Genomic DNA, 16,963 nt, shown 5'->3' with positions numbered 1-16,963 from the left:
ACACAAAAAAAGGTGATGAGACCATTAAAACTCTGGAAGAACTTGCTGCTAGGTCAGCTGACATCTGCATCCTTGCAGGATGAGCACAGTCACCCCTCTTCCCCATTGCTAATTCCCTTCTCAGAACTATGTTTATTGAATTTATCAGACTCTTTTCAGCTCTGACTTGAAGTTTTCTTAACTACATCCAGAGAATGGCACAAACAATCCTACCATAAGAGCTCTGCTACTAACAGATGGGTTTTTAGCCTAAGAGGAAAAAAAAAATAAAATAAAAGAGAGAGAAAATTGAGGGGGAAAAGATAAATAGTTTCATGCACAAAAATATTGCTTTTGCTACAGTTGTTCAAATGGAGCCGATAACAGTTAAGGCAGAGGGGCTATCAACCCAGCTGGACCATAGCGGTACCACGTAAAAACGCCAGCCTAATTCCCAGGGGCTTACAGCTAAAAGGGAAAAAGCTAAAGTGCAGATCAGCCTGTGTGCTATATAGCAACAAGAATGAGAGCTAATGTATAATTCAAACAGTGTGTTAATTAGTGGAACACAGATTACAAGCCCTGGGAAATGATGGAAGAAATAGTTTCTCTTGGAATTTAAAAGCATTGTAAACTTGTGCCTGAGGATTAGTTAACAACAGATTTTTCTCCTATCAGATAATTAATAATTTATCACTTTTAAGAACAGGAAAATTTTAAAATTTTTTAAGCATGAAGACCCAACTCAACTGGGTTACTCTAAAGGTCCCCACACACCCTTAAGTGAAAATACTTTGGTTTTCACAGCAGAATAAGAACACCATTGAGAAGAAGGGGAAAGGTTCACTTCAGAAGAAGAGGGTCACCATCTAGAACGATTTAAAACTCCGTTCAACCATGTTAGGTCCCAAACAATTGGAAGAAATCTTTTCATATTTCCCCTTAATGGATTTTAGCTTAACTTTTAGTTACCTGCTACCTAAGTTTGTCAGCAATTCTGACTCACCCCAAAACATTCAGCACAATATTAATAGCCTGCGAGATGTCCTCTGGTTGCTGCAGGCATTTCCTCCCGTCTTGAGGCCACACTGAGAACAGTTTTCCCAGAAAGGTGATGCTCTGGCAGTGCTCCCTCTGCTCCAGGAGTGAAAGCTACTCCCCTCCTCACTGCCAGTATATATTTTTTTCCTTGGTGCCAAATGTACCTGCACACATCCATATTGCCAGTCCATGTTAAGACAACATCAGCCCCTTCCAGCTCCTAGGGAACGTCACTTAGGGCCACTTGCACAGTGATTTCCAAGAATGGTCATGGTCTGGAGAAAATGCTGCCCTCCATCACAGTAGCGCAGAGCGCCCTGAACGCTGCCTGACAGCCCATCCCAGCCTTGGGCTTAGGCATGTGAGCAGCCCTATGCACCAAAAAATTCCCTGTCTTTGTAGCCTTGTGCTGGGACAAAGCAGGCAACAGTAATTGCAGCAGAAACTATGATGCAAAAGGTGGAAAAAACAATTGATGGCTCCCAAACGATGTATCAGATGAACTGACAACTGCTGAGTCCAATACTGATAGACCAATGCCTAAACTGAAATAGCAGTGGCAACTCACCCTTCATCTGGGCTTACTGTGCTCAGTAAATTGGAGAGCGTGTTACTGATTAAAGAGTGCAGAGCCGGTCTTTGGGGTACTATCAGAAGTAAAATGACTCTTTATGAAATGTGGCTCCCTGGCTGAGGGATACAGAGCAATGCTCAGCGTGGCTTTGCAAACAGCCTCAGATTACAGGACAGCAACTTCACTGCCAAGCCATGCGGATGAGTTGACGACTAAAGAGCAAGAAGAATAAGGACTAACTCTGTGCCAGAATAACTTCCTACCAAAAGAACAAAAGCAAACAAACAAACTAAAAACAAAACAAAATAAATGTTTCACTAATAAGGGACTGAAAAGAAGGATACGGTTTTAAAAGTCTTGAAATTTGCCTAGCTGATCTAATGGAGGAAAAGTTTGTTCCTTTGTAAAAATAGCCCGAAAAAGTACTCTGCAGCACAAAAATTATTATTTCCACTCAGGTTTCCCTGTATTTTACATAGGAATCTCAGACTCCTAAATCATGTCTGTGCCTCCTCTTCTCGCCAAGGCATCCTAAAAGGATTTATGGGAGACTCCTGCCCGCCCACACCTTGGTCCTCACAAACCCGCCCGCCCACACCTTGGTCCTCACGAACCCTTTCCCTCCTCCTGAAACCCCAGCCCCATTGATGGGGTATCCTGCTGCATCAGGGCTGGTCTAGTGTTACATTTCCTTCCCAAGTACGGGGACCAAACCTTAAAACTCAATGTAAAGAGCTGACTTGTTCCTCTTTAATTAACCAAATATTCACACCTGTGTTGTTGCTCTTCAGCCTCCTCCTCCACCTCTTCCCCATCTCCCTCTGCGTAATCCTTCTCACTTAGGCGTGCAAAAAGCCACATATGTCTTGGGATACAGAAGTAATAAATTAAGGAATGGATAACACTACCCAAAGAAGCAAAAGCTTCTAACAATGGCCATCCATTATTTATTTGTTGCCATCAAATAGTAAGTGCTCTTTGTCTTTCAGGACATTGCTTTATAACTGTCTTCTATATGTCTTTTATGGAAAAATTAAGACATCCATTACAATAACAGCCCTTAGCACTTGCATTTAGATTTTCAAAACACTTTACAAGCATTATATTGATTATGTGGTGTACATTAAATTCATTGCAACAAACAGATAGGATTATTGTTTTCTGACATTTAAAATGCATATAGAATAGGGATAATATAAAGTCTACCACAACATATGCTTTATTTTTATTATATATTCTGAGAAAAGTTTCTCTAAACCCAACCTCAAGCATATTCTTTTTAGCTCACTTTCTTCTGTCAAAGGTAGAAATAATTTGTGTGAGATGTCTGCGCTCAGACATCTCTGCTCTTTAAAAAGTGTAGATCCACAAGGCATCTGGGGTTCACCTCCACATCCTTAGGTCACTCCACCACCTTTCCGGTCCCTCCACCTCTGTTTGCCTCCAGCGTGCCGTCACGGTGTTCACTCAGAAGAGGAGCCACAAACCCCAAACAGAGCTGCTGCTTCCGCATGTAGCAGGCAACGAGGTCTTACACAGAGCACTTTGATCTATTGTTCTGGTTTTGTTTAGTGAGGGGGAGCCTAAGGTGGTAGCTTCTGTACGAAACTGCTAGAAGTCGCTCTCCTTCGTTCAGTGGACTCGGACAGGCCTAGGGCGGACCCACTGCTGGCCAAGGCAGAGCCAATTGGTAGCAGAATGTCCCGTGATAACGCCTCTGCGATAACGTATTTAAGAAGGGGAAAACAGAAAAAAAAAGAGAGAGGAGAGAAGATGTGAAGCAGCTGAGCGGGGGCAGAGAGGGGGAGGCGTCAGCCTTCTGGGCCTTGCAGGCCTCACCCTCTGGCCTCCCGCTGGGCAGCCGACTGGGCCCAACTAGGCCAGGCCTGGCTGCAAGAAGTGGAGAGGAGATGAGACGTGAATAAGATATAAAAAGGGTCCTGGGAGTCGTCTGCCAGACTGTTGTGAGGATTGGCTGCAGACACCAAGGTCAGTGAAGGAGAGGGAGGAGTAATGCGGCTCCTGGCCAAGATTCCCTTGCAGCCTGTGGTGACGACCATGGTGGAGCAGGTTGTCCCCCTGCAGTCCATGGAGGTCCATGGAGGGGCAGAGATTCACCTGCAGCCCGTGGAGGACCCCACATCAGGGCAGGTGGAGGCCTGAAGGAGGCTGTGGCCTGTGGAGGGCCCGCTGGGGCAGCTGTTCTGGAGGGACTGCACCCCGTGGAAGAGATGACCCACGCCGGAGCAGTTTCACGAAGGACTGTGGCCCATGGGAGGGACCCCACACTGGAGCAGGGGAGGAATGCAAGGAGTTCTTCCTCCCAATGACAAAGTAGTGGTGTGAAACAACATGTAATGAACTGACTGCGACCCCCATTCCCTCTTCCCCCCCTGTGCCACTTGGGTGGCAGAAGGTAGTAGAGATAATGTTAAGCCTGGGAAGAGGGAGGGGTGGGGGGAGGTTGTCTTGTTCCCTGTCTCATTCTCCTGCTAGTTTTAGAAATAAATGAGTATTTTTTCCCAAGTTGAGTCTGTTTTGCCTGTGATGGTAACTTTAAGGATTTCTCCCCATCCTTATCTCAAACCTCGAGCCGTTTTTCTTATATCATCTCCCCCTATTCTCTCAGAGGGTGGGGGGAGTAAGAGAGAGACTGCGTAGTCTGGTCCCAGTCGGGGCTGAACTACGACATCTCTGAAGCTATTAAATGATGTTTTCCTGTACTTATGTATGCAAAACACTGGGTGCAATTTAGCTTCAAGAATATATTAACGGTAATTAGCCTTCAGATTGCAAGAGACGAAATTCTGCTACCAGTCTGTGTTTAACCACTGCCATCCCGTTGTCATTTCTGATGATTCTCCCTTTGTTAGCATTTTTGATAATCAAAAGCGACAATACCTCCAGGTCAGAAGCCTCAAAGAAGGCAAAAAATCCAGTATGTTTTTGTGTGAATTTTTTCACCGAAATATGGAACTCGGACCATTGGAGAGGAATCAAATATCTTTCCTTTGATTTTCTTTGAATGGATGGGGTTTTATCCTTTCAACTCCGTTTAAATTCATGGCTGAGTGAATGCACATAGGACTAGTAATTTTGTCGTCAGCTACCATCCTGCTGAGCTTTTAAGTACAATAACATTGACTGATCCCACAATCAGGCTTTATATTGGCTCCAAACTTGGAAATACCGACAAAAGTCTAGAGCCAATATAATGCTTATTACTTTTCTGTATCGTATGTTCCTTTCTGCCTACAGGGTGTCACCTGAGATCAGAAATACTATTATTTACTACTGCCCACACAGTGGGAGCATTTGGAGGTCAGGCAATCTCATCTCCTCTGGGTTTGCCTTACCAGCGGTGCCCGTGACTGCTACGATTTTGGCCGTGTTCTGCCCTGGCCGTAGCTTTGCTCTGCTCTGAAACCCTGGAATGAAGGAGCTCAGAATCATTTCCAGGCTGCACCTTGCTGCTTTCTCAGCCCTTGTCAAGGCTAGGATTGCCATTTTCTCATTCCCATTGATATCAACGTTTTAATTGCAACATCCACTGTAACTTCTCGTATGACGTGCAATAGGGTGAATGACCACAGCTTTGCTTTTGGGAGGTGTTGAGAGCAACCAACACCTTTCAGGGTTGGCAATGATTGTGGCAATCCTACAAACCAGGCCATTTTCCTCCTGATCTGCTGCAGTAACCACAAGACATATGCATACCTTATGTTACCCATCCCAGAAACCACTTTGCTTGTGTAAACACATTTTGCTTGAGCAATTGATGAATATCAGCATTTTGTGGGTGACTTGTAAGCAATAATGTTGAAAGTAGAGGCACAAATACCTGTGAGAGCTTTTATTTGTAAAGTTTATTGAGTAAGTAATTTATTTCTTGTAACTGATGTAATGTCAGAGGAATTAATTTGATTTCTGCTGAGTTATTGTGGACGTATACTACTATCGCTGAGCAGATTCAAAAATAACTTATTTTTCTTTAAATTGCAAGACCTTGGTAATGAACTCCCACTGGCTAAAGCAAAACAATACATCTATAAAATATGTGTAATACCTAAATTTATAAAATTTAGGTCAGTTTTCCTGAAATTTGCATGTATCTAGGTGATTATTAGCATTATTCAGAGGCGAAATAGCATTCAATTGTTCAGTTCTATTCAGAAGGAAATTAATTAGTCTCAGGGTTTACAGCTACTGGAGAAAAAAACACCTGGGCAGCCATGGCACTCAGAAACCATTCTAGGTAAAAGGAAACAAAATATACTTCAGAGAGGAACGATGTTCGATATTACAGTGAAACTATTTGATTAATAGAAGAGGACCATATGAAACTGCTTTCATAGCTTTTTTTTAAATTTCCAACATAGCCTCGTTCTCCTGACACACATAAAGCACCACAGCAGTAAGTCACCCTGTCTCGCTACTCCTTGCAGAAAGTTTTGGTCACTGGGATTGTGGCTATAATTTTAGTTACCACTGTGATGAGTTTATAAAGAGTCTGTGGTCTGTAAAGCTGGTATCAGGGCATTTCCCTCCTCTGACTTGCATCTAGTAATTAAATTTTTCTCCTTAGGTGTTCATGCTGTGCGTTTGTTTTCAGAAAAGCTAATGAAATTAAATATGCTCTTAGAAACGCCACAGTATCTTCCCGAATAAGATTAAAGGAATGAGAGAATATTTTAAACATCTGAAATAGTGCAGCTGGGAGGGATAAATGAAGAAAAGAGGCATATTCATACATGACTCTTTACTTCCTATAGAAGTCAACATGCTTGGGCTCCAGGTTGGTTACCATCTTAGCTATAGATGGCTGTTTTAAATACTATAATTATTCCCCAAGTTAAGAACAGAGATGTACTACAGAAACTCAAATACCCTGGCAAGATTTATGGGATAAATTCTGGCCTTATAATTCTACCACTGTATATAGTGTGGAAAAAAAAACAAAGGAAGGAAGCAGCATTTATGCCTCTTGAGATCCTGCAGACCTCTGGCAAAGTGCAGGCTTTCTCTGCTGTAGTCACTATGTGCCCATCTCTATCTTGGTAGCCCGTGCAAGGATAAGAAATAGAGGAAAATAAGACTACTCTGGTAAGGCAATGTTAGAATTAGTTTAAATGTGTGTATCACTAACACAGTTAATTTTTTTGTACCTGGACTCTATATTGCCTTTCACCAAGCACAGAAGTATTATTTCGGATATATATCAACATACACCGAACTGTGCACAATTTCTCACTGTCCGATGACCAATACAGCCTGTCCTACGCAGTGATCATGGAACTGAACCAAGAACAGTCTCAGAATGATTCCGAGCACCGAGAGAGAGAAAGGGCTGCTCACCAGCCAACCCTCATTTATATACTGAGCATGACACTTATGGTACGGAATATTTCCTTTGGCCAGTCTGGGTCAACTGTTCTGGCTGTACCCCTCCCAGATTCCTGCACCTGCACATTAGCAAAATCTGGGAAGCTGGAAAAAGTCCTTGATCTCTTAGCAACAACTAGTAACATCAGTGTATTATCAACACTCTTCACATACCAATTCCTGTACTAAATCCAAAACACAGAGGCTACTGGGAAGAAAATTAGCTCCATCCCAGCTGAAACCAGAACAATGATAGCGAACAGGAACAATAGTTCGATAAGAATTTATTTGGGGGAAAAGTGTGATGTCTTTTCTTTAATTCAAGTTCTAACATTGAATTTTGATACATCTTTTTGTAAGGAAGTGTTTCTGGCATTTGTACAGAGAAGATGTCAAAGCAATCAAGCAAGCTCACAGGGTATCAGCCTTCACGGGGTTATTGCTATCGCCTACCAAAAGTATATTTGTACAGTTTAGTGCTGTCATGGGCATTTAAAACTTTTGCCTCTGTGAAGGGATTTGACATGAAAAGCACTGTGTTAATCCATTTAACTTGGCACGGTTGATGGATTGAGACAATCACTGTTCTGTCAGATGGACTAGGAAATAAGTATAAAGTGGTAAAAGTGAAGACTTTGGTCATTACTGACTTGGGCTCAGTGTGTCTAAGTGACCTCCGGGAAAAGGCTCCAGTATACGCTTCCTATGGAAAGCTTGAGAGTATCTAGAACTACTTTTCCCTACTTTTCAATTTACTGGGGAGGAAAAAGTAATAATCATACTTATATGTTCAACTTATTCTCTGGGAATTCAGTATTTATGCATAATAATAATTAATTAGTTATTTTTAACCAATTTGGACAGTTTAAAAAGTTACTTCAACTTCAGGGCAACAGAAATGCTAAATCCAATCCTTCTTTCATCTGTGGTGTTATTTGCGGAGGCCTTTGCATCCATTACACTATGGTGTGTTCAAAACTTAAAAGGTTGACTAAATAGCACTCTTTTTGATGTTTTTTTTGCTTCCAAATGTCAATTCCTTCAGAGTTTATGTGACCATAACCAGAGACATTAATTTACCTTGTACTGATAACCAGGACTACAAACCAAGAAAATTGACATCTTACTAGTGTTGTATGTATGTATGTAAGTTATGAGAAAGCAACAAATAATCATATCATAAAAAGCTAATGGAATAGTAAATCTATGAAAAATCAGATTCTAAGCAGTGATGGGTTTATTGTTGTTGCAGAGGATGAAAAACTGGCACCAGTTGAACTCCTTCAATTAGTTATGAAGGACAACTTGGAACAGAGATTATAAACCAAATCACAAATTCGTTTTCCATAGCTCTTCTGCTCACAGTAAGAAATAGCTGCCAAACAGAATAATTTCATGAGTTTCAATATTGGGAAGCTGACTCAGGAAAACTGTCTTCCAGACTGAGCAAAGTGAATACATCAGTCAGTTTGTGGATGACTGCTCCTTCCAGGGATCCGAGTTCCTTACAGGAATCATTCTTTCTTGCCACTCACGTGAATCACTGGTGCCCATGGAACTGCATACACATAAAATTATATGAGATGTGAATCATCCCCAGCATGGAGCTATTAGCCCACCCTCCTGAAACTGTTAAACCATCTTTCTCTGTTGTCCCTTGAGTCTTCTCAACAGTGATATGTTTAGAATAGCTCCATTTTATTGATTAATAAAAAATCTGTAGGAAATAAAATCTTTTTGACAGCATCTTTCATTGGAAGAGCTCTCAAATAGCCCAGCACACAAGAAAGGACATTGGGGAATGCAATTAAGTGGTCTCGTCAGAGACACCAAGGACAGATCTTGTCCTCCAAGTGCCGCCTGTTTTTCCCACCACAGAGCTGGCCCTCCATACACCTTGGGTAATTTTTGAAAATAAGAGTAAGGTTTATTAAGCTAGCAAAAACTGAAAACCAGGAAGGGTAAAAATCTAAGATTAAAATTAATCAGGCTGACAAAATATAGGACATTGCACTCGTGACACAACTTACATACAGCTAAGTGTTGTATTACCCTCTCTGTGTTGGCTAGCCTTGGGTTATAGTCTTGCTTGAAGTGGGCTTGAGCCTGGCTGGAGAGCATAACCCAGACATCTAGTATGACCTAGACAATCTGCCTTTCACAAACAAACCTATCCCTTGAAACGGCTGGAGCAGGCATCTTCTCTTACTGCTCTGGTTTATACTTCAGTAGAGCCTTGAGCTTCCAAGCCTCAAAGGTGCAACACAGGAAGAGCTTGTCCGTCAGGCTTCCTCTGATCTGAAATACAGTCAAAAAGCAGTAGCAAAAAAGAATTGCATTTTAATAGATGCACCTAAAATGGGATGAGAAACCATAACTATCCATATCCTAAGTTATCTTTTTAAAACCTGAGGAGAAACCATAAAGGAGAACCTAAGGAGGCAGGAATAAGGCAATTGTAGTTTGTAAGTGGTCTGAAGCACAGCTGCATAACACAGCATATATTATGTGTTTGCTTTAGGGCAAAAATATAGAAAACTGCAAAACTCCACTTTCTACAAGGAAATAAGCATTTCCAGTGAAGACTTATTTGCCTTTCTGTCTATCAGTCTTATGCTTTAGCATCCTTGACTGCAGTCAAGGGATGCCAAAGGCAAAGGATCTGATGTTAATGTCAAATGAAGGATGCTCCTCATGTATAACAAAGTGCATGTTTAGTACTTCTCAGAATCAGATCCAACTTATTTAAACACTATCTCAATCAAAAAAAAGCCTGTGAAAATTTCACTTGCCATTAGCATAGCTCTTGTGGGAAGAAAAAGAGCTTTTGTCCCTTCTGTGCATCTTCTGTGTCTCTGGCCAAAGCTAAGCTGTGATTATTTGCCTTTGGTATTATCAGACTCTGAACTGATAGGGAATCCACTTTTTTTTTTTTCCCCCCTAGCGTTTCAAATGTGAATAGATCACAGAAAAAGGCAGGAACAGCTGCTATTTCTTTGCTCTTGGTTGGTGACAGAAACTGCATTTCATTATAGGGTTGAGATGAAAAGGTGATTTTCCCAGAGTATGTATTCCTAGGCTGGCTTGTGTAGATGCATAGTCAGGAGCTGATACGTTATCAGAATTATTCTATCTCGGTGCTGATGTCATAGCATTTTATATTGCCACTCTCTGAATAAGTAGCTAAGGTTATCACACAGTTCATAGATTTCCTCTGATTCTGATGAAACAGGGACACTGCTGGAAAAGGTGATGTTACCCCTCAGGGACAAAAAGAAGCAGTAGCTATTGACCTTTGAGATGCTAAAATTATTTAAAAACCTCGCACTTCTCTGAATTATAATGAACTCTCTTTCCTTACACTGGCTTAGGTTTTCCTCAGCTCAGAATCTATTACTGTATTTAAAAAAAAAAAAAAAAGGAAAAAAGTGCCTTCTAAAGAAATGGAGACCCCCTTTGGGAATATTTCATCTGACAGACATAAATAGATGGGCCGCAGTAGCTGTGCTACATTCCCTGGGTAAAAGGCAGCTCTGTGAGAGATATGTCTTGTGTTTTGGGTTTGTTTTCCCTTCTCGCTGTCTGCTCCACAGCCAGCTCTGTAGGCTTCAGACAGGAGGCCCCTGATGAGATTCGTCTCTACTATCATCACTTCTGCTATTTTGTGGAGATGAGATTGACCTTTTTACTGGATCATTTATCTTTGTGATGGAGGTCCTGATTTTCCTTTATACTTAAACCACTTTGGAGGGCTCTGGCAGTGTAATGGGTCTTCAAAATCAGCTCAGATCACATTTATACTCACTTTAAAGCACTTCTGCTCTGACAGAATGGTATTAAATGGTTGTAGAGTACATTGGCACCAGATTTGTAGTGTTTTGATTAACTAACAGCTATATACTTATCTTTTGAAAATGATATCAACATTAAGATGTCACAGGTAAGAACACCAGGGTAGCTCTGCCTCCCGTCTATCCAGTACTCCTAAGTGGATCGTCTGATACGGGAGCAATAGCAGCCAAGAGTACAACTGTGAAAAGACCTAATACAGAATTATGCCTTGAACGGCACTTTGAATGTGTGTTATAAGAAGAGAAACCCTGATCTGGGAATTTATCAGTAACTGTCACAGAGAATTGTGTTGGCTCGTTAATTATGTGAATACAGCAGTGAAACAGAGGAAAACCACTGTTTAGCTGAGACCAGACTCTACAATTTGGAGGCCACATTCAGGCTGTTGGCTGCACACAGAAAAATGCTCATATACATAATCTGAGCACAGCAACCAATTGATTATATCGGTAAAGAGCATAGGTATCAATGAAAAACAGGGGCAGTACTGGCTGATACAGTGATATGCTTTCGGGAGAGGCTGGGGGCTGCAGGGAGGGCAAAGGTACAGAACAAGACTTGAACTTGGAAATCCTGGTTTGGCACTTAAAGCTTTTCTGGCCCCACAGTGAGATCTGTGCAGGCACAAAATTGTTTCTAGATTGCAGTTCACTGCCCTTGACTTAAGTAATAAAAAAAAAAAAAAAAAAAAGTGGAGGGTGGGAGTGGGCTTGTCATGAAAATATCTAACTGTATGTGCATATTTAGAGGTCTCTTATGTAGTGGAGTGCTCAAGATCCTATTATAGACAGTGGAGAACTCAGGGTTAGCTCAGCACCATTTGAGATTCCCTTATGCACCCTGCCTGCTTCCCAGTTGCCAGGTAAGAATTTTGCAGGTTTCCTATGGGCCCTTTTCATATCTACCAGCACCATACAATGTCTCTGGTACCCTATGACATCTAAAATGGCACAGATGGCTCTCTGTGGGCAACTGAATCAAGCTCAAGATGCCAGAGTTTATGGGTTTAATCTGATTTTACCAATACTTATGTAAATCAAAAATCACTTCACTGAAATAGGAGAACTAGACCATGTGAACCAGGGCAAGAGACAGCGTGGTCCTCCTCACAGAAGGAAAAGTGCTGTTAAGCATCAGAAAAACCACCCATGCACACAGGCGCAGACACACACACACATCACTCCATAATTGCTCTGCCTAGTGAAGCTCCAAGTGGAGCTCTTGTCTTCATAAAGACAAGAAGTCATTAGCCTAAATACACAATTCTCTAAGAAAACAAGCTTTTGCAGTTCCAGTACTTGCAGAACTATTTATTTATCATAAGGTATGTACAAATTTCATTGCCTTTAAAATCACGTGCAACTTTCTCATCCTGCTCTCTATTATGGGATTTGCTGTTGGCTATTCAGGAACCCTGGTTCCCAGAAGAAGCAGCAGTCCCTGCACACGAGAAGACATCACCAGCTGACTTGGACATTATCTGTGTCCTTAGCATATCTCACTGCAGATGTGTCCTAAACAAAGAGCTGACTTATAAACATTAAAAAGATTCTATGATAAATGTTAACTATTAACAGACAGAGCTGATCCATGCCAGTGTTTCTTATAACGGATAAGCAGTGCATAAGGCATTTGTCCTCTTGTTACCGAAATCCAGAATAAAACTCCTTAACAGCAATGTGAAGTTAAGAAGCAGGCACTTCTTTATTGCAGCGCTGGGTACACGGGGGATCGCTCCACCTAGCGTGCGCACCTGTCTGATTCAATAACACAGTTAAATACACATTTGATATACATATTCAATAGATTTACGAGATATGTCATGCATAAACATCAACATTCTGAGAAATCATTATAATACGTCTCCTCCCATTCACGCATGCTCAGTAATTTGAGTCGGGGGTCTTCTGGTGGTCTTGGGGGTCATTAGGACGCCCCCTCCTCAAATTCATCGGTCAAACCCCTCCTCGAAAACTTCATATATGGTCCTGAGGACAAGGTCATCTTGTCCTTAAATCTTCCGGCTTCAAAGTGATGGCTCAGAGCCCAAACTGCATACCTGGTGCCTCGTTCTACCACTCCCAAACTACTCCCAACATATTGGACCAATTATCTAAGATAAGAATGTGTCATCCTTCTAAGATAAGGAAGTTTTATGTTCCTTAAGGTAAGGATACTTCATATATAAAACTTAACCCTATATTTCTATGATTAGTAAATCACTCTACATTTACATCCCAGAATCACATTGATTAAGTATTCTCCTATTATCAATCATTGATATTGTTATTAGTTATAATTCTACTGATTAGAGTCCTCGATACCCAGATCGAGACGGGAAGGGTATGGTGTTTCCTAGAAGCCAGCTGGTATTCGTAACAGGTTTGCAACACTTTGGAGGTTTTGCAACATTTGTTTCAGAGGTTTTGCAACACTGTTATTAGTGTGTGAATATATTCATATTATACAAGTGACATTTAGGGAAATTAATAGCCTGTTATTCCATAGGGCTCTCATTAAAGATAACCTCTCCTGAGGCTGCATGATGGCAAAGTTCCTAAGTGGATTAGCGGGAAGCACGGAGAGAATGAATGAACTTTGCGGTGACTACTCTTAATAATGACTGCAAGTAATTAAAAAGACTAGAGGTATCTGGAGAATTCTAGGTCTAATAGTGGTCTAACAGCATTTAAAAAACTTCTAACGATGGAGTGAATTGAGCTTTAAAAATCATTTAGCTGGTCCGTGCATTAACAAGTAGCTTTTATGTGACTGAGGAATTAGAAGTCAAATATTGGCTCAATAAGTCTTTAAAGACTTTTCCTATTTGCAGTGTTGGCCATTATTAAATAGTAATGCTTATGTAAATTGCAGTGCAGAAGCCTTTTCAGTATTGGAAAACGTTGCCCTGTAAACTCATTAGCTTTCAGCTGTTGCATTCACAAAAGAAGTACAAGACAAAACACGTGCTGAAGGCAATGCTACAAGTGGAGTACAAATCCAGGCGCAAAGCCGACATGGTCAGGTTCAGGAAGGCATTGCTGCTTTCTGCTTTCTCCTGGGAGTCTGGCGAAGAACAAGGGGAGAGACAGCATTTCTGGGGAAAGGCTTATCTATCCAAATAGCAAAGGGTTTTAATTTTATCCTGGATCTTAGTAGAGCTGCGTTGTCTACATGTAAATGTTCAAATGAAGATCTCAACCGGACAAGAAGAGGATCTGATTTTCTAGGGTTGGATTTAGTTCATTTAACTGCTGTGTGCCTGTATCTTAGGAGTGTAATGAAGCAGCCCTTTCTGAGGAAGTCCCTGAGTTCCCTAGATGCTCAAAAGGAGAAAGATAAACGGATTTAAGGCCATGAGAAAAAGCTGTGTACACCTAACTCATGCTCAAACTCAGATGAATAAGAACTCCCTCTGGAGGTTTGAACAGTCACCTACCACTTTCCATTGGCAACAAGGGGAACATCAGCATTTCAGAAAGACTCATCTTCAGAGCCTTAAAACACGGCTCTGCTTGACGAATAATTTGGGTGAACTGCATGCAACCATGCATTTTAATATATAAATTATAGTGTCTTGGTGAGGACAAAAAGAGCCAGCTACAGATTCTAACCACAGAGATTGATTGATTTCATAACAACAAAAAGAAGTTCTGCATTTCGCATTGTAGAAGACCACGGAAGGCTGGGATTGTGTCAGTTTCTTCAGTCAAAGTACTGCAAGCTGTGGTACACCTGGAAGGAATACCAAAGCTGAAAAGACATGGTGAGGCCAAGCAGGCAGCATCCCCTGCACACATTTAGAAGTGGATATAGCAGTTTCCAGCGGAGCAGGGGCACCAAGAAGCTGCTTGTTTACTCCACCACCTACAGCAGGTACAGGGAATCACAACAAGAACGGTCAAAGCAGTAGTAATAATAATAATAATAATAACAATAATAATAATTATATGCAATTTTCCATACTTTTCTGTATTCTAAGGCAGAGAAGCCATTAAATTCACTAAAGCCTAGGAGCAGCAGCAATGGCCCTGAGCTCTGGAGGCCCAACTGGACTAAGCATCGGTCAAGCCATGTCACCTCGACGTGTCCTTTCCAGGCCAGAACCTCAGAGGCAACCATATCCATCCAGAGTGCTCTCCAGACCTTCAGCCTGCTGCTCTGACTAGCTGACCTACTTGACTGAACTGCATTTAAAAAAAAAAAAAAGAAGTTAAAGTGCCTTTATAAGGACTTTTTTTTTTTTGTATTCTCACCATCTGAAGACTCTCCATGCATTTTTTCTGCTTTGTTGTTCATTCACCTTATTTTCAAACCTTCTCTGAAAAGATCTTTCCTGTCTTCCTGTTTCTCTTTCTCCATTTAACGCTCTACTGGAACATTTTATCTTTGCAAAATGTTTTGAGATGCATTTTGCATGAAAGACACTGTCCTGAGGAAGGCCAGCTCATACTGTGCTGTTTGCACAGAAAGTGAGAAGGAGGAGGAGCAATAAAAGAGCAACTTAATTAGTTTGGAGCTGCAGTGCTTCCCACTACCATGGCCTCTGCATGAGGTCCTGACGCAGCCGCTGGAGTCGACCATGAGAGGCATGATCTTGCTGACAGCTCCTCTGGTGCTGCTTTAACTGATGTCACTGAGCAGCTCACAGCAAATGAACAAGTCACAAAGAGCAGCAGGACATCAGTGATGTAACCCAAGCTAAAAAAACATCAGGAAATATCAGTGACCTCCGAGAAGCACAAAAGCCTTTCTGCCCTGTTCTCCTCTGAAGAACAAACATGTACCTTCTTCTACCGGCGCTGTTCACTTCCCCTCGAGAGGTGCTTTATTCAGGAGAAGAGTGAAAAATCAGAGGACAGCTGCAAAAATGAATTCCCACTCACTGCCTAAGTACCAGCATCTTTTGTAGCTATACAAGCTAGGGTGATATGACCTAGCCTACAGTACACAGGTTGAGGTTGTGAGACATTCTGAATAGATCTGGATCTGGCTTCTGAGTTTCTCCCAGTGCCAAGGATTACAGTGATGTTGCCTGATGCTGTGGGGTAAGCACACTCATCAGTAGGAAGCACTTAGGAAATTACTCATTTCTCAGTGGATTAGGCTTTGAACTAAAAACCACTAAAGTGGGAAAAGTCCAAGGGATCACAACTTGTTTTCTTTAGAAAGCACCAATTTTTTTTTTTGTCCAGTGCTATCAGCTGCAGGCCTGGTTTAGCAGCCACTTCAGTTCTGTTGCATTTGCCCTTCTTTCTCTTCTTCCTCATGCTTGACCTCAGAGGGAAATTCTGGCCCTCTGTCCTAGCTTGCAATTCCACTGCTGGAATGACTGAGCTATAAGAGAAGCATTTCTCTTGGCTTCTTTCTTTTTTCAAGATTCAAACACTTTGCTTTACGACTTTTGCTTCTCCCATCTCCCTAGAGTTTTGTACCTGGGTCCCATCTATAGGACAAAATCAATGTTAGGACCTTTACTCCACCACCTGTCTCTATTTACATCCAGTAGCATCCCAGACACAGGACTTGTACCTGTGAGCCCTCTAGCCCGAGTACACAAACACGAGAGGATATAGCAAATCTCAGTATTTTTAAAAACGCTTTCAGCAGGATTCTTCACCTCTAATATAATAATTGCCAGTAGCGTAGTAGGTGTCTACAATATTTCTTTCCTTACTGTTTCAACAAGCTTTGTGTGTTATTGCCACAATAGCTCATGCAATCAGCAAGCCCTCTGTCAAATGTGCCCTTTTCTGCAGCGGCTGCAAGTTGAACTGAGCCAGTGGTCTGCTTTCAGGTCAGGGATATCACAGCGCTAACTGATACTCTATTCTGTTTGTGTTCATATGCCATATACATGTCTTCCCTCTCAAAGAAGCCAAACCTTAAAAAAAAAAAAATAAAAACCACCCACAAACCCACAAAACCACTCCATTTTTCATAGGTAAAATACGGAAAGGACAGTTTTGCCACTTGAAAGTCAAACTCATTTGTTTTTTATGCCACTGAATTAAAAGGTCGCTATCAAAAAGAAATTTGCTTTGTTCTTTGGGAATGATTTTCCCTTTGAGATTTGCGTTTTATTTATTTATTCATACGTCTTGTTCCTCCAAAACCAACTTTATTTCCTGACAT

Source organism: Chlamydotis macqueenii, chromosome 1 (assembly GCF_036417535.1).
Source record: "Chlamydotis macqueenii isolate bChlMac1 chromosome 1, bChlMac1.mat, whole genome shotgun sequence".
In the NCBI taxonomy this organism is placed as follows: Eukaryota; Metazoa; Chordata; class Aves; order Otidiformes; family Otididae; genus Chlamydotis; species Chlamydotis macqueenii.
The sequence above is the reverse complement of the archived record's forward strand: the minus strand, read 5'-3'. Positions refer to the sequence as shown.